Raw genomic sequence first — 18,529 nt, forward strand, 5'->3', positions numbered from 1 at the left:
GTGGAGGTGTGTGTGCACGTTTGTGTGCGCGCATGTGTGTGAGTATAAAACAATCCTGCAATAGAGGGTGTATTTTTACTGGTGCAGTGGGTGTATTTTACTGGGTCTTTGATATATTCCCTGGAGAGGAAAGTGTGGCTTTCTGCAGAGCAGGAATAGCAAGCTATACATCAACCACACCCCACGTGCCTACATACAGCAGCACTGCACACACCTACTCACACATTGGCATGCGTGCACACACACACACATAGAGACATGCACCCAGACAACCTTAATACATTGCATATTGGGATTTTCATGCTGACCCAATGCAGATATCCTTGATACAATGGGCACCTCAGTCTGTTCCTGTCTCCAGTGGTAGATATTGCAAAGATGCACTATTACTGAGAGCTCCTTACAGGCCCTGTAATGCAAACTGAGTGTCAGACAGATAAGTTAGCCTTGACAAGTCAGTTCAGACTCTCTCAACAGTTCTTTGATCGCAGCCATTTACATGGACAGGGCAGATCCCGCCGAACAACTCTGGCGGTGGAGACCGTTGAGAGAAAAATAGGACTCTGTCGGTGAGAGTGGCTCTACGTGTGGAGCCAGAGAGGGCCGGTAAGAAGTGTTGTGGCAGAGAGAGAGTGGAGAGTGAGAGAGGTTGGCGTAATTGTATCTGAAAGTGAGGTTAACCATGAACGCATTCAGCGGACCAGGCAATTCACCCCACTGTAGAGAGCAGTTAACATTAGGAGAGGAGTGCGAGGCTCGAAACCACTTGTCTTACCTATTCCAGAGAGTGTTTTGTTTTGTTTTGTTTTGTTTTTCCCCCCTCACTTCTTTCATTTCTCCCAATTCTTGCTGCTTTTAAAGCTGAGGTAAAGCTGATTTGTCTCGAGTATCTAGCACTTGATCACAATCAGTCTTTCCTAAGGTGCTGGAGAACAGTGCATAAGATATTCCACACACTTAGACTGAATTGATGCAGTTGATGCACTTTACATGTGTAAGGCCAATGATGAAGGGCCAAAAGTCGACCCAAAGCTTGGCCTAATAAATCTAAATTAAATAGAAGTGTGTGGAGGATTTTTTTTTTTTTTTCCACCAAACTGATTCAAAAAGTGAAGACAGATGACAGTAAAAGTGGAAATCCATATACATGTATTACCAAATTGCTCATTGATCCTAGCATGGCAGAATAAAAGGGCTACACTTAACAGCACACCTTGGTCATTTTTCAAAGGACAGGGATGCCTATAGGCTTAAATGACTTAAGTGGATCTCCTAATGCATTTCTGGTTTCACTGACATATAGCCCTGTCTTTTCAGTAAAAGGTCATGACTTATTTAGTGTGGGAGTGCGGAGGAGTGCGGTCCACATACAGTGCAGCAGGTTAGCAGCTCTATATGTTAATCCAACCCTAATCCTCACTACAACAGATCTCTCTCTCTCTCTCTCTCTCTCTCTCTCTCTCTCTCTCTCTCTCTCTCTCTCTCTCTCTCTCTCTCTCTCTCTCCTGAGTTGCCTTAGAAACATGTCACTTAAAGAATCACTCATGTAGTGTTGACTTTCCCCTCTTTTCCCCAGAATAGCGAAAAAAAATGCAGATAAGTGGTATTGAAAATGAGCAGAAGAGAAAGCATTTTAAACATATAAGGACATTAGAATTAAAGATAATTGTTGGAATGATGACAGAAGTAGAAAGAATAAGTAGGCAGCGGGGCATTGTGGGAGGTAGTAGGTGCTAATTGAAAGCATCTTGCAGAAAGTACAGAATGTCATTTTACCACGGCTGCCTGGCTTTCGTTTCTCGCTCGCTCTTACACAGCTCCACGCAGCGCGAGCCATCCATTCGCCAGGCTGACTAATGTGTCCAAACAGGGGTGGATGCAAGTGTGTGTGGATCAGCCAGGCCAATTAGCTGAGCACAAAGATGCCTTGTGATGAGAGGAGTCATGCCTCTTTCCTCAGCCAAGTGTCATTAATCGGTACTAAAAGCTCTGCACTGACTGCTCTACTAGTTACACTGCACAGGTTCACTGGCTCAGTCCTCTTGACCTCAATACAGCACAACTGTGTTTCTCTGGAGTAGTTTTCCTGCCACTGGTGTACTTTTGGAAGGGTTAAGAGAGAGAGACAGAGACTGAGAGATTGTGCCTGAGTGTGTGTGTGTGTGTGTGTGTGTTTATATTTGTGCGTGCCTGTGTGTTTTCAGGTTCTTGCATGTTTGAGTAGGTTGTGTCTGTCTGCCAGTGACTGTCCATCTGTGAGTGTTCTCTCAACATCCGTGCATTTGCATCTGTGCACGTGGGGTTGTGTGTGTGTGTGTGTGTGTGTGTGTGTGTTAGGGCTGCATGATTGTTGCTGAAATGTGAAACACGATTTTTCTCTTGAGAATTTCTCTTGAGAATTGACATCACCATTCTCTCACACGATTCTTCCCTTTTCAACAAAAATATTTATTGTACTCTTAGATGCTTGATTAAAAACAAACGCGTCTGAGATGCTTGCTGTCTAGACAGGACTTTAAACAGACGACATGACATATCGAAGTGCTTGAATTAAACTTAAGATTCTCCTGTAACTTCTCGTAAAATTCTCCAGTCACTAGGATTTTGTGATGTGGTTTGTTTATTCTTATTTATGGTGATGTTTAAGGTCATCAGCATCACTCTGGCCCATGCCACCTGGATTTTCCTCAGTGTCGCTCTGTTTTGTTTTTTTTTTTTTTTTTCACTCGAAAACTTTCTGGCTCCAACTCCCCTGAGTAGGCTAACTAACTTTCTGACTGCCTCCTTCTGGCTGGCTCCACAGGTGCTGTTTCGGGTTACTATAGTAACAAGGACTGACAGCGGCCGCCTGGGAGTGAGGAGGAGAAATGAGAGAGCACTGATTGAGCTGTATCCGTGAAAGTTGAATTAGTAGTGTGTTTTGCTTGATCTTGTGCATGTGTGATTGATGTAGGAACTGGGATTGTTCCAAGGCAAAGACGTCAACATGTGAATGCAGCGTGATGTGAATGCGTAGGAGCAAGGGAGTCATCATCATTTAGAAATAAGATGTATGAATTGAGATCATGATTTTTTTTTACGATTAATCATGCAGCCCTAGTGTGTGTGCGTGTGTGTGTGTTTGTGTGTGTGTGTGTGTTTATGTGGTCACCTTAGTAAGCAGCTTGAGCAGCTTGAGCATATCACCAACACTTGCCTCCTGTCTACTGATCCAGATTTAGATCACAAAGAGCCCTACTCACTCTATATACCTTTTTTTTTACATATTCTTCTCATAATGTCTCTTCTTTTGATTATTACTTTTCTTCCATCTGACTTTCCTTTCTTAATTGCTGCCATTGCCTTTTCCCTTCCTTTGCTTGCACTCTTTTCGGTCCATTTTCCTCTTAGTTATGCACTTTTTTTCCTCCTTACACATATTTGACACTGCACTGCAAGAACTTTATTATATTATTCTATCCACAACTTTTAGATTTTGCCTTGTATTTTATGTTGCTGTCTGACTGGTGCATTTGATCAACTTTATAGTAAAATGATTTTTTAAACACTATTTTTTCAGATTTACTACTTCTATTTCGTGCATGAAAAAACTCAGGATGATTCATCTTAATTCAGGCATTGTTTTTGTTCATCTGACACAAGCAAGATGTGTAAGTCTCCTCATTGGAGTACAAATATGATTCATACTCCAATATGAATTCACTGTGATTCATGCAGCTCAACCAGTTCATCATCAGATAAATTTGTCAGTGTTTTTATTAAAGTTGAAGTCATGTGTTATTTGCTGCTTACAAAATGCCTTTGATTCAGATGTCATGTTTCTACATCTAACATATGCAGCAGATCTGAAGGGCTTGTCTCCACTCTCTGTGTCTCTGATATTGTGATTGAAAACACCACTAATATTAAATTTTAAGTTTAGAAGGATGAGAGTATCAACCGTTTTCTCTTCTTTTCTCAAACCTGATTAATTATGGAGGCTTAAGCTGAAGAGGCCTGTTTCCATTTTTTCTGTTAATGTGTTTATGTATATGTACATGCACAAGCACACTATAACAACACACAGTCAGACAAATGCAGGTCAGTAAGAGGGAACTGTAATGAAACACTACAGGGGTGATATACCTACGTAAATATAGCTGTTCTAAGACATAGCATATGGTATAAGGTATGAAAATGAGAGCACTCACAGTATGCATAGTAGAACATTGTTCAGCCATGCACGCTGGTCATCTATATAATCCTATAGAGGCCCATTTTTTAAAAAAAGGGCCAATTCACCACATAACTGCTTTTACCTCTTATAGAACTGAAAAAATTAAGCTCTCTTGACAAGGAGGTGACCTAAAACGAGAGACTCTTGAAACAAGAATCTTATTGGATTTCAGATCTTCAGACTTATGGTATCAGTCACGGTAAATGATGAATATGATTTATATGTGTTCTTGGAACAGAATAATATGGAATGATATTTAATGGCAAATAATTGGTGAGGATTTTCCTGTGGTGCTGATCCCAAACAGTAGTGTGATGTTTTGTATTTGAGTTTTGATGTAGACTTGGATGCATAGCTTTCTTAATTCTCAAAGGGGAAACTCATCTGCCACCAAATCAAAGCATACATACAACAAAACAATAGACAATGCCATTTGAGACATGATTAACAGCTGAAAGATGCTGTCTAATCTAAAAGTGTTCATTAAAAAATCTGACCACTGCTGGAACAGAAGACACTCTAAGTCGTTCAGTTGAACACAGAGGCATCACCAGTCATTAACAACACTATATGATGGATGGCCTTCAAAACACAGAACTGTTTTTAGTTTGGCCCTTGTTCCCTTGTTCTCTACAGTGACCTCAAGTGAGTTTGGCCCTATGGCCAATCACTGAGTCAGCCTTTCTGATCATCACCAGCTAAGATTCCCTGATAAAAAAAAACATGAAGAAGTTCTTGCTGATATCAAAGGATCTAAGCTTCCTCAAGAAGAGAAGTCTTGACCGAGGCTTCTTAAATACAACATCAGTGTTGTTTTTCCAGTTTAACATACTGCCCAGGCAGACACCAAGATATATGTAAGACTGAACCATTTCTATTTGCTGACCCTTAATTGTCGCCGGGGAGACCACCTCCTTCTCCCTTCTGAAATCAATATTTGGATCTTGTTAAGCTGGATATACACTGTGCAGTTTTGGGCTGTCCCAAACAAAAGATGACCAACATGCAAGAAACAAGGCAATATCTTTGGTCGTGGCTCCAAAGCGGAGGTACTTTGTCGCTCTGTGAGAGAGATTCAGAGATGAATGACAACGACCTACGAAGCCTGGGAAAAAATTCTGACATTGTCCGAAATTTAGGATAACCATCTCACAATGTGACTGCAGCACCACCTTACGTCTCCTAACCAAACAATAGGAATGCAGTATAAAATGATCAACACAACATTGGTACTAAAAACAATGATGATGGAAGTAGTACAGTATTGCAAGGGCTCCATTCTTCCTTCTTTACCACTGTAACGGTGCAGATGGATGATGTACACCGATGATGTTTTTTGTATATTGTCTTGCATTGTAGCCTATAAGATTCAGTAAGCCTAGAGTCAACATACATTAAACTTGATGTTGCACCCAAGTTTATTAGATCCATGTTGCACAGTGTGGCGTGCAAATAATTTCAAAGACTGCTGAAACCTCAGTCTTTAGGTGCCATTAGTCTTGCTGTTTCTTTTTGGTACCTCTTTTACTCACCAGGGGTGAGGTTAATTAACCCAAAGTGTGCATAATTCATCTTGTTGTGGAGAGATGATATAAGACTGTGATTTTACTGTATCTTTTAATTGTCTTGAGAAGACCAAAACATCAACAAGAGAAGAAATAAAAATACAATCTATTTCTGTGTGAGTATTTCTGTGTGAGTATTTTCTTTCTCTGCTCGAAGATAGCTAAGGGGCTCTACAGTTAGCACCACAGCTTGATAAGGTTTTGGTTAGTGCTTTTTGTTTGCTGCTTTGGCAATAAGAGGGAACTGTCATGCCTCACTGCGGTCCAAATGTCCCTCTCCATGCCTGTTGCTGAGCATGTCAAGCCATCTGTGAAATGGCGCTGGAGCTTGTTAACGCTCACTGTCACTTGTTTTTGTCTCTCTGTTTGGGCTATCTGTGTTACACATTGACTTTGATTGTGGTAGCATGTATCTTGCAGAACTGTTACAATATACTGTATGTAATTTCAGACATTGCTGCTTTATCCGAAACCCTAGAGAAGGACAGGTAACGTAGAGCGGGATATGAGGCAAGAGAAAGGTCAAGAGCCACACTCAAACACATCGTACTGTGAGCGCATAACATGTGCACCAGCCTGCTCAGCTGCCACATTGTATTAATTGAATATCTCTGACATTAAAGCCTAGCAGCAGCATCTCTCCATGTAGTTTCAAGTAAGCTGTTGATTATTTCATAATGGTCCCCTAATAATAGAGCATCCGGTTGTTTCTATCTTATGTAACTAAATATGGTGTCAAGCCTTGTAGATGTGTTCATCCAGTGGTGTTTCTTGTGTCTCTGTTGTTTGAGGACTATAGATTTCATTGAGATGATTGAAACTCATTTGATTTTCTCTTGTATTGTCACTTGTGTTAAAGAAAGGATTTTTTTATACTGCATGGGAGCGTTGGATCAACTTTAATTTTGGGAAATTTTTCTTTGGTCTCTTGTGTGTTATGAACATCTGTGCTCGGGGAGACAGACAGAAAGAGAGAGGGTAATAACAAGAAATGAAATGGAAATGAGTAAAAAAGGAAGTGTGTTATTTACTTTTCTTATCACAAATGTTCTGGGAGAAGATTAACCTAGACTTGACCGACCCCAAGCAAAATAGCTTTGGACATGCAGCGCCGCAAGAATGGAAAATGTTCTGATGTTGATGTGTGGTTAGCAGTCAGTCCCCAGGCACCAGACTTGGACTTTGCTGTGACCTTTGCCATTTGCCGGACTGTGCTTTTCTGTGTAGGCATTGCAAGTAAAAGCCAAATTTATAGTGGAGTCATCCTGAGGCTACTAGCTGTGTGTGAGAATGCTTGCATATTCATTTGTGTGCTTTTATGCGTATGCCTGTGCATGTGCATGCCTACGTGTTTGTGTGTGTGTGTGTGTGTGTGTTTACACCTCCCACTGGTAGCCAGTCTAATTTGCATCAGTGCTCCATGTGTTTTGACTTGTCCCTTCGGTACTGTCTGCAAGCTGCTGTATGTAGCATGGCTCGCCAGACTCATTACATTACTACCACTGTTGACACCTGATACACTGACTTAGGGGGCGGCAGGCCAGACCACTGCAGGTGATATGTCTCTGGCTGGAGGAGTGTGTGTAGTTGTGTGTATGTGTGTGTATGTGTGTGTGTGTGTGTGTGTGAGTGTGTGTGTGTGTGAGAGAGAGAGAGAGAGAGAGAGAGAGAGTAATTGAGAAGATAAGTGGATAAGAGCACCAGAGGCATAACTTTAAACAATCTCACTGAATATCCTCTGACTTTTTGTCTATTATTAGCAACTGTCATCAAGGATGACTGGATCATTATCTGAAACCCAACACTGATTATTTTGCAGATTCAAATCAGTATCACCAGCATAGAGCAGGATGTTTTCCACAGTTATCGGGATAACTTTCTAATTCCTGTTTGTGGCATAGCCTCCTGATTCAGTGCTGTATGGTGTATATGTGAACGTGATGTGTGTAAGCATGTGTTGGTCATTGGGACAGTGCACTGGACAGTTACAGATGATTTCTCTGTGGCTGTGTCTGTATGTCTGTGTATGTGTAAAAATAAATGACTACTAGGCAATGAATATGTGTGTGTGTGTGTGTGTGTGTGTGTGTGTGTGTGTGTGTGTGTGTGTCTACATGTGAAAATGAGTGAGCAATAGAGTGTTTGTGTGTGCTTCCACATACACGTGTATGCATGCATGTGTATACACATGCATGCGTGTGTGTGTGTTTGTGTGCCTCTGTGTTTAGTGTCATATTTAATTCATGAGGCTGTATCACTGTTTCCCCTGTGCGACTCGAAGATGTCTGGCAGCCAAACACTCCCACCTGTAGTTTGGATTAATTGATCTGGTCCCCCTGTGGCTATTTCTTAATACAAACATTATTAGTGCTGCAAAGTCTGTGTGTATGCTCTCTAAGTGTGGGTTTGTGTGAATGTCATGTGTCTCTGTGAGTGGTGTGTGGGCGTATGCCTGCCTTTGAATGTGTTTGTGTTTGTGTGTCTGTGTGTGTGTGTGTGTGTTGTCGTGTGTTCATACGTATGCCGTGTGTGACCACATTTCCAGTGCACTGTATCGATTCTATTCGTTAGTGCATTCGTACAGCAGTGCACGTCTCACTGTAGCCTGTAGCTGTGATTCAGCCGCAAGCACTTTTTGCAAAATAATGACTCTGATTATAGAAGGAAATGGATTCCTCTACTCACAGAGGGCCTCTGCTGCTGGGTGGAAAGAGAAGAACAGGGAAACACATGGAGGTGTGGGAGGGAGACTTTTTACTGGAGTATCACTGTTAAGTCTGTGAGTGTTTGGGTGTGTTTTTTAGGTGTTATAGGGCGCGTGGGTGGCTATTTAGTGTTGCCATGATGGGAAAAGTGAGAAACACACACCGCAGCATAGCATACACACACAGGGGACACCATCTCTATTGTCTGTGTCTGCCTTAACAAGGCATTCAGACATGCATAATCAAGCAGAAATCTCTGGAGACAGGGCGCCGCAGTGATATCTGCCATCGCCTGTCAGCCTGCATCGCGGCGTGGGAGGAGACTGGGGCTTTCCGCCAACCAGAACATTGGAAGCTGTGGAAGCAACCTGACAAGGCCAGACACCCCTTGACCTCCATTTTAGCTCCGCCCACCTTTATCTCAACCGTTAAGAAGTTATGAATCAGAAGTGGTGCCCTTTCCCTTTGCAGTTTTAGAGGATGCATGTATGCAAGGGAGTTCAACTGAGCTTGTCATCATTTTATGTTTTTTTTTTTTTTTTTTTTTTTTTTTTTTTTTTTTTTTTTTTTTTTAGCTTTTTTTGAAAAGCAAGCAACATCCTTACTGTGCTGAACCTCCCCTGAGGCATTCTCTGTTTTCTGCAATGCCTCGTTCCCATACAAAAAGTGCATAAATGCATACACAGATATGCATGTATATATACTCTTTTTCTCTCGCTCTCTCTCAGTTCTGTCAAGAACAGGATTAGGAGTTTGTTAGATGATCAGATGATAATGCGACGATCGAGATGATTAACCCACACAAACAAAATGGGGAATTTTTCTCCTTTTGTGTTCCCATAAGAAGGTGTGAAAAAGATTACTCTGTTTGTTACTGTTCTTTGTTGTCTTCTGTTCTCTCATATCTTACTGTTTGTTCTCTATTCTCTTCCTCTCTGTTATTTATTTGCAATTTTGCTGCTGAGTGTGTCAGCAGTCTCTCCCAACAGCTCTACTGCTTCTTTCCACGTCATATATTTATTGATAAATGTATTGTGAGGCCGTGTGTCACACATGCTCCTGCTCCTTCCACGGTGCTCCTGCGTGTGTGCCTGTGGCATGCATAATCGAATGTGTGGGTTGAAATTGAGTTTCTAGGCCGTCTTTGCAGTTCTATTACATTCCCTTGTCGTTTCTTCCATCTGCAGGGAGTTGCTACTTGGTATATATCACACATACTGCACCACACAGGAGTGGCAGGAAGTGGACAGTAAATTATGTTGTTATGTCCCATGGCAGTTTGCTGTCATTCTGTTTTACCTCCAAAGTCAATAACCAGCCCAGCTTACCTTCGCTTGGATTTACCTGATTAATAGCCCAATTCCCCCCACAAGGATGATTGAAGCTTTTCTTGAGTATCTTTAACTTGGGCATCTGATGTCAGCAGCATGTACAGATTCTGAAGGGATTGGGTTAAAATTCTCTAAAAACTGTTGGCTCAGACTCATCATCTATATGCAAAGTCTAAAGTTCAAACCCAGCCTGGAACCATGGCGGCATATCATTCCCTCTCTGTCCCAAAAGGGAGTTTCCCTAGAAGAGGATCAGGGGACATGTTGGTCTTCCAGGAAGACATTTTTGAAAATTTGCTTTAAAAAATTAAAAACATGACAAACCCTTTCCATGGAGAAAATGCAATGCCTTGCATCTTGCCCTCTCACTGAGATGAGCATAACTTGATCTAAAAATTGCGTAGTTTCAAATAGTTTCCACTTTCATTTTACATAAACGAACAAAAAAAATGCAGGTCCATATAAGATGAGAAAGCACACAATTTAACATGTCTGGAGTTTTTCACTTGGTTTATACAAAATGTTTAGCATTTGCACTCTAATAAAAATATCTATTAATTAGTGGGCCCATGCTTATTTCCATGAAGGGTCCACAGGGTCAAAGCCCAACAGCACAACAGTGTAATAATGCACGATAAAAGTATTTTTATGGCAAATACTAGGAAACCCTTTTGTTGAAGAAGACTCTTCTCATCTCCACCTTGAGCATATGATTCATTTTATCTGTTGTTTGTGGCCAGAATTCAGCAATATACAAACATAAGCATCATATTCAGCATATTCAGATCACTTTCTACTGCTATAAGGACTAATTCAGTCATTTACTACTGTCAATCCATCTATACATAAGAATCCTCAACGTTAATCTGTGTAATCACTTTCAAATCATTTTCAAACCATCAGCCATCTGCTGCACCGTTTTCACATTTTCATGTATGACTTTGCTGTTTTTGTTGTTGTTAATCCTCCCATGGAGTTAAATCAGGAAAGAGACTATTAGTGTTCATGTTGACGCTCTGTGGTGAGAGCAGGATTATGTGAAACCAAAGATGTGAAATTTAAAGTAGTTCAAACTGTTTTTCCTGGTTGTCATTTAGGCGACGAGCAACGTGGGCATCATCCTGCTCCCAAATGATTTAAGTCATGCATATTCATGACTGCATAGACACAGATCCAATAAGATTACAGCAGAGAGGCAGAGAGAAGACAGTTTCACGGTACTATAGGTTAACAGTATGACTTTTATTGGCAACTTACGTAAGTGCCAGGTGCATTCGCCGTTGAAAGGCTGCTGACAACTTTCAAAAATATACATAAATAAATAAATATATAAATAAATTCTACAAACTTTACTGTACAAAAATATACTGATTAACCATTCATTGATGTAGCTGGAAATAAGGATCACTTACCTTACTGCAGAGCTTTCATACCTCCAGCCAAGAGCACTGCTGTCCAGTACACACACACACACACACACACACACAAACACACACACAGCAGGTGAATTCATGAAGCAATTTAAAATGTCCTTGATACACCGCAACACCGCACCGTACTGTGATATTAATAGCTAACACCTGCACATTTCCTTTAATATTGAGCGCAGCCTTTACAATGTACAGAACTTAATATGTCATGTGGATAGTTTACATGATAATAATGGGGTGCTGATGAGGAGAAGTATTGTTTTTGTCCATAGTTTACAAGGGGAACAAATTTGGGTAGATAAAGATGAAGATTTTTTCAGAGTTACTTCACTGATAGTTTGGCATGTCATTTTTTAAAACTGTCTCAGTTTGCAGACCAGTCACTCAGTTGTGAGTGTGAATGTTAGACAAATGAAATAAATGTAATGTTAAAATTGTGTTTCCAGGTCCTAATAAGTGCCTTGAAGGAATAATTCACAGCTGGAAAGATGGTCATTTCTTAAAACTGGGCTGAAATCGGTGCTACATCATTAGAGAAAACATAGAAAAAGGGAAACCCACAACAACCAGAACACACTGCAGCAGATAGTACTACAATTTGCTGCCGGGTAACACACTTTGTCAGTGTATGTGCTGAGCTAGTCCTGAACAGGCCTCATAAAAAATGTTTATTGTATGTTTTCACAGTGTAATGTTGCCGTGTTAGTAGCAAAACACTGTCACTATTGCAATTCAGACATCCGTTTCACAACACAGACAAAAAATGCAGAAGTAAAATCTGTTGTCTGCCAGATGACACGTTGAGCTCTAGGTACAGGCGACATGGAGGGAAGGCAAACACTACTCATTTGCATATACTACTGACACGGTAATGATATAAAAGCTGGTTGAAAACTGGCTAAGAATTCCTTTAAAGTGAAGCTTGGCATTTCTCTGAATTTCCACAGATCTTTCTTTTGAAGTCCTAGCTCTAGATTTTATCTGCCTGACTTTATAAAAAGAAGGGAAGCATTTTTAAACATTTATACATGCTTTCTGCTGGCCAGTGTAAGCTTTGAAAGGTAAAGCCTGTGCCGTTATGTAGGTTGAATAAGCCACATAATAGTCATACTGATATAAATGCCCTTCAGACTGGTCAAAGCACACACATAGGAAATGCAAGATAAATACAGAGGAAAAGCAAGGTGAAATACTATTCCCATCAGCAGGCACACAAAGAGGCCACTCCTGGGGTCCCTGACAGTCTTGACTTTCAGAGCTACAGTGCAGTTGAGGTCAGTGGCCATCCATCTCCACCAGTCCCTACAGAGAGCAGTTGCTTATGGGTCATGTGATCTGGGGCTCTTGGACACCCAGATCTGTCACTCATCACAATGGCAAGAGGTTAGAGGTCACGTATTGTCACTGAAATCAATGCTGAGTGACAGATTTCCGCAGGGCAATATAAAACATGCAGTATATGGAACTGTTAATGTTTCTGTGAGGGTATCAACACAGAGTGGCATGGACAAATGCATTTCGATGCACACAAGCACCACGTCTGCATGGACGGTGTGCAGACAAGCCCTGCTCAGAGCTGTGCAGCTGTGTGACAGTCAGCAGTACAAGCGGAGTACAGCCTAGTGTTGTGGAGCCAATTTAAAAGGGCAAGTCTTAGGCTCTTACCACTTTTTGCAGAACCATCTAAGCAGTTTGTTTCAAGTACAGTTGAAACCTTGTATGACTCTTTCTGTGAATGCCCGAGTGTGTGAGGGTAAGGCAAGCAGTCAGGTTGGTTAACAACACGTGGATAGAGTTTCTCTTTGAGGTCGACATCTGAACCCTATCACTATTTGATGAGAACTTGACATCGGCCAAGTCTATGAATCTCTATTGTGGAAAAACTTGTTCCATAGTCCCCCTGTATGATTTTTTCTATGGTCATCTTTGCAGCTCTACCCATTATTCAACACTTAAACAAATTCATGACAGGAATAATTTCTCATTCACCGTTCACTTTCTTCTCACCTGCATGTTTGCCTGCTACTGTCGTTGTGCATGCAGGTGTGTGTCTGTTTATTTCTGCTTGCGTGCCTGTGTGTGTGTGTGTGTGTATTCACACGTGCATGTGCGTGTGTCTGCCCCATGCTGTACACCACTGACTGTGTATTTATAGTGTCCATTGACCAGGTGTAGAGCAGGACAGAAGAAACACCCGCCCATCTCCCTACAATGGTGAGGTGCAGTACACACTGTTCTAGCCATGGCTAGAATTGCCTAAAAATAACCTAGGGAGGACAATACATCCCCCTCTCCTCTCTTCTCTTCTCCTCCCCTCCTCCCTCTTTTTCTTGCCTTGCCTGAAATGGCAGTGACAGTCTGGTACAGGAACACCAAAGGGCTGCAACAAGGGGAAAGAGGAGCATTTTGCATGATCAGCCAGCAATTGGTCCATATATAAAGGAGGATGAAGTGGGAAGGAGAATTATCTTTTTCTGTTTTTTTTCTTTCTTTTTTTTTTTTTAAATGATTGTGAGCAGAGATGAAAAGCACATTATTTGTGTCACCCTGCTTCGTTGCTCCTCTGCAGTGTATCATTTTAATCTGGTCAGGTCATTCAGCAGATGACTTGATTTGACCTGGGCAATAGTTTAGCCTTATAGAGCAAGTTAATGCAGCAGAACAGTAGTTAAAGCAGATAAACTTCCATTTCCACACTGAACCTCCATCTATCTCCATACGGAATCATAGGTGACTTATGAATCCCTGTGAATTTGTTCCCTCCCTGATCAACCATGTATCCCTCCTCCCGTATCATTCCCTTTTTCTTTCTGTGGATCTTAGATCAAAGCCTGGTTCTTTTTGTGTTAGGCTCTGAAGGCCAGAATCAATAGAAAGTGTCTGGGAGGTATTGAGTTGCACCAGCACCACAGGTGTTCTGCCCTCTCCCTTATCTCCACCGTGAGCCTTTCTTCTGGGTGCTAGCGCGTTGTAATCCCATTGACTGCGGCCCAGCAGATTACCAATTTCACCAGATTAGTTGGTCTTAAATCCACAACTTCAAAAGGATCAGATGCAAGGAGATATGGATGTGGATGGAGAGATGTAGAAATGCCACTGCAGGGAGCAAATATATGAAATCTCACCCACAGAAACAAACACGACACACATACACATGTAGACATATAGGTACGTGCTAATGAAAATAGTGTGTAAATGATTGTGTCATGTACACACACAAACACACACACACACACACACACACACACACACACACACACACACTAAACGTACAAACACAAGGAAGGATGTGTGTTGTGTAAGCTGCTTTGTACCACCAAAGCTCCTTATCTTTGTGCTTATGCAATTAGGCAAGTGAAACAAAGCCTGGAGTAGTTAATCATAACATCCCTGACGATATGTCAGTGTGCCACCTCTGCTCCTGCTGCTAAAGACAGCTCCCCCTCTGAGGACTACAACCATCTGGCTAGGACTACACTACCCACCACTGGGTGTCACAGCCAGAGCCCTACCGCTTAGGGACAGAAGATGTATAATGCAATATATAAATAGGCAATGCTGAGAGTACAAAAAAACTCTTTAAAACTGCCTTTCTTTATTTCTCGGTACCTTTCGACCTGGAATAATAAGCAAGAAGAACAGAGGTGAGATTTATTCAGTGTAAAGTAAAACCAGGCAAATGCAGGCAGGGAGAGCTACAATTATTAACATAAACATCTTGAATCTATTGGATGCATAAATGGCCTAGTTTTGAAACAGTGTCACATAATAATTTTTTCCCATAAATGTATTGCTGTGTGAGAGGTATAAAGGCGATCACACTGGTCATTATTAATTCTACTGGCTGTGCTGCAGCATTGTTAGCCAGAAATGCAGATGCATAGAAATTGCACTTTCTTTTTGTTATTTCTTGCTATGTAAATTTAAAATATATGGTTTATCAGTGTATATACATTTATGTTGTTCTCTCATGCCTGCTGCTTTATTGTGTAGCCCCTTCAATGATCATGAGATCAAATCACTCACTTAATGTAGTAATTCTTTCACAGCAGAAGTCTGGGACTTCAGTCTTAGGTGCAGTCTTAGATATGAGTTTTGTGTGTGTGTGTGTGTGTGTGTGTGTGTGTGTGTGTGTGTGTGTGTTCATAGATTTCTTCCTGACTAGTGGAGTGTGTCTGACCCTCTATAAGCCTCCTGAGCTCTTCTGTGTTTCAGCCTCTGCAGCACAGTGACACTTTCTTAAAGCCTGCAATTCACCTTCTAGACCTATATGCGTGTGTGTGTGTGTGTGTGTGTGTGTGTGTGTGTGTGTGTGTGTGTGTGTGTGTGTGTGTGTGCATGTGCGAATGTGAGTGTGCAACACCATATCCGACAAGGATTACAGTCACAGAGAAACACTCTGTCTTCCATGAGTCAGGGTAAGCCTGCCACACGCAAACACACACACACACACACACACACACACACACACACACACACACACCCAGGCAAACGCTAGATTTATCCGTTCTACTATACAGAGCTTAGCGGCCCTCCGTCACCTCTGAACTGAGATCAGTGTCATGTCACTCTGCTCAGCTCAACACTGCAGCACCAGCAGACACTCGGGCTGGTCTGGAATCAGTGTAAAACAGAGTCAGCGATGGGTGGGAGGTGGTGGTGTGAAGAGCGCTGATGGACTAAGGGAGAGAGAAGAGAAGTGTTTTAGACGTCATTACACCCAGTGGTTCACATATTGCAAGTAGGCTGTGAGGAGGAAAAGAGAAACCTGATGGTTGCACTCGCAGCAGTAATCCTGCTGAGTAAACTGTGTTGCAGAACTGCAACTAGATGAAAAACCTTTGTCTCTCTCTGTGTGTCTGTTTCATATTCTGCTTTGCATTTAAGCAAATATTTTCCTTTGTTTCAGCGGCAGGAGAGTGGGTTGGAGGTGGGATGGAAGGATTGAAAGGCTGAGTTAGGGCAGGCTGGAGGAGGTGGACACAGGTGGCTATGAATTTTGTGAGACAGATTTCCCATCTTGATAAAGCTGGGTCTATTTCTATATTCACCTTTTTGAGTGTGGGAAATTAATGCTAATTCAGCGGGAGTGCGGAAATATAGGTGATTATCTTCCAGCTGTTCTGTAGGGATGTCTATTGGTGCTTTAACAAGATATTTACACATGTTTGATAAAGAATCATTAATAATGAGGATATGATGACCAAACAGGTAGATGCAAATAATAAAATAGCTAGAACAGTCAGAAAACTGCATCCCTTTACTGTAATGAAGCTTTTAAAACCAGCTTTTGTGCTGTATCATGACAATATCCAAGATCCTAGACAATGTAATTCCAAAATATTGCCCAGCCTTAGTTTTGCAGATCTTCTCTTCGATCCCAGTGTTAGCTGGAACAGAACCTGTTCATGTTGGAAAAACTGTGTCCAATACCAAAAATATGCTGCAAATTGAAAGGACGTTTTTTATTCAAATGTAGGAACATTCGTTAAAGGATCCTATTGAAGTGCTTTAAGGTGTCTTGTCATTTTAAGAATTCTTTTTTTAAAAATTGTTTTGTGTTAGTCAAACTAGTAACTTCATTCCCCAAGTATTAAGTGAAGTTAGGGATGGACTGATGTGGCTTTTTCAGGTCCGTACCAATATCCAATATCCCTCTTCCCTCAAAGACCAATAACCCATACCAGTATCAGTTTTTGTAAAACATGCAGGTACACAACAGATTCAACTTTTCACTTTTTACTAGTTTTGTTTTGTCACTAATTTGACAGTTGTTTTCAGGATACTGCCTGATATTGGTCAATACCAATAGTTGGTCCGTCCCTCATCCTGACATTTGATCCAAACCCCTGCCTGGGTCCGGTCCTAGAACTTCCCTCCATCTGTGCTTACCTGTGCACATGTAGCACCTCCGTTTGCTTGACTGTGGTGGAAATGACAAATGGAGCTGGTGACAACTTCTGAGCAGGGATAAATCACTGTGGGCTAAAATTTTGCTGAGCTTTTTACCCCTCCACCCCCTCCCCACCCCCATTTGTGTTTCTCTTTATTACTGAGAGAGATGAATTCACACTGCGTACTCCCACCGGCTCAGCATTACAGCAGTGGCATGGAAAATATTCATCTCTGACACACACACACACACACACACACACACACACACACAGAGAGAGAGAGAGAGAGAGAGAGAGAGAGAGAGAGAGAGAGAGAGAGAGAGAGAGAGAGAGAGAGAGAGATCTGTTGTAGTGAGGATTAGGGTTGGATTAGGATTATAATGGTGGAAACAATCATTATAATGATGATAATGATGATGATATTGATGCCCATGATAATAAAGAGGATGGAGATGACAATGATAAGCACGAGGATGATGAGGATTAGAATGATGATGTGATGATGATAATGAGGCGATACTGATGATGATGAAGATGATGATGATGATTATGATGATGATGATGATGATGATAAAGATGATGAAGATGATGATGATGATGATGATGAAACTGACAATGAATGTACTGATGATACTGATGTTTGATGTTTGCTTTTCTGGCTTTTTATTGTATTTCTTCTTCTTCTTCTTCTTCTTCTTCTTCTTCTTCTTCTTCTTCTTCTTCTTCTTCTTCTTCTTCTTCTATTTGTTTTATTGTTTTGTTTTGCTTTGTTTTGTGCTCTGTTTTGTTGAATTGAAGACCTGATGGTCTCTATCTACAGGGCAGCAGAAAGATCCACTGAGACTAGAAATCACCAATCAATCAATCAGCTACTCTGTGTGACATACTGAAGACCTCAGTATACTGATACACCTTTGTACAGTGTCACTTAAAACACCTGGTGGTAATAAGGGATCTTTTGATAAACTCACTGAAGTTGTTAAACACACATCTGTCAGGTTGTTTGGCAGCTGTGACATGGTGAGCGAGTTACAGGCTGAAAGACAGAGCAAATTACGGTGGGATCGCATGAAGGTGCACATGAACAAGCAGACAGTTTGACAATAACAGAAGGAGGCAGATCATGTGAGAATGAGGAGACAGTCAGTGGTGTTTCAAATAATGGCAGGGAAAAGCCCGCAGTTGGACACTCAGAGTTAGAGAGGGAGGCCGCTTGTGTTCTAGTTGTCACAGATCTCCATGCTTTGACTTTTCCCTCAAATTTCCAGCAGCATCCGATGTAAATGTGAACGTCACTGTCACTGTCCCTGATGTGAGAGCAGCATCAGGCGTCATGTCAGCCATGTCAGACTGAGTGACACTTCATAGAGGCTTATCCCAGATCAGTG

At 41.5% G+C, this 18,529-nt stretch overlaps 1 protein-coding gene across 2 annotated transcripts in view; it reads left to right on the plus strand.

Annotated features, from left to right (window-relative positions):
- Positions 1-18,529, plus strand: part of prkcab (protein kinase C, alpha, b) — a 114,833-nt gene that overhangs the window by 19,454 nt on the left and 76,850 nt on the right. The window lies entirely within an intron of this gene.

The sequence above is a fragment of the Myripristis murdjan genome, chromosome 8, assembly GCF_902150065.1.
Source record: "Myripristis murdjan chromosome 8, fMyrMur1.1, whole genome shotgun sequence".
Classification (NCBI taxonomy): Eukaryota; Metazoa; Chordata; class Actinopteri; order Holocentriformes; family Holocentridae; genus Myripristis; species Myripristis murdjan.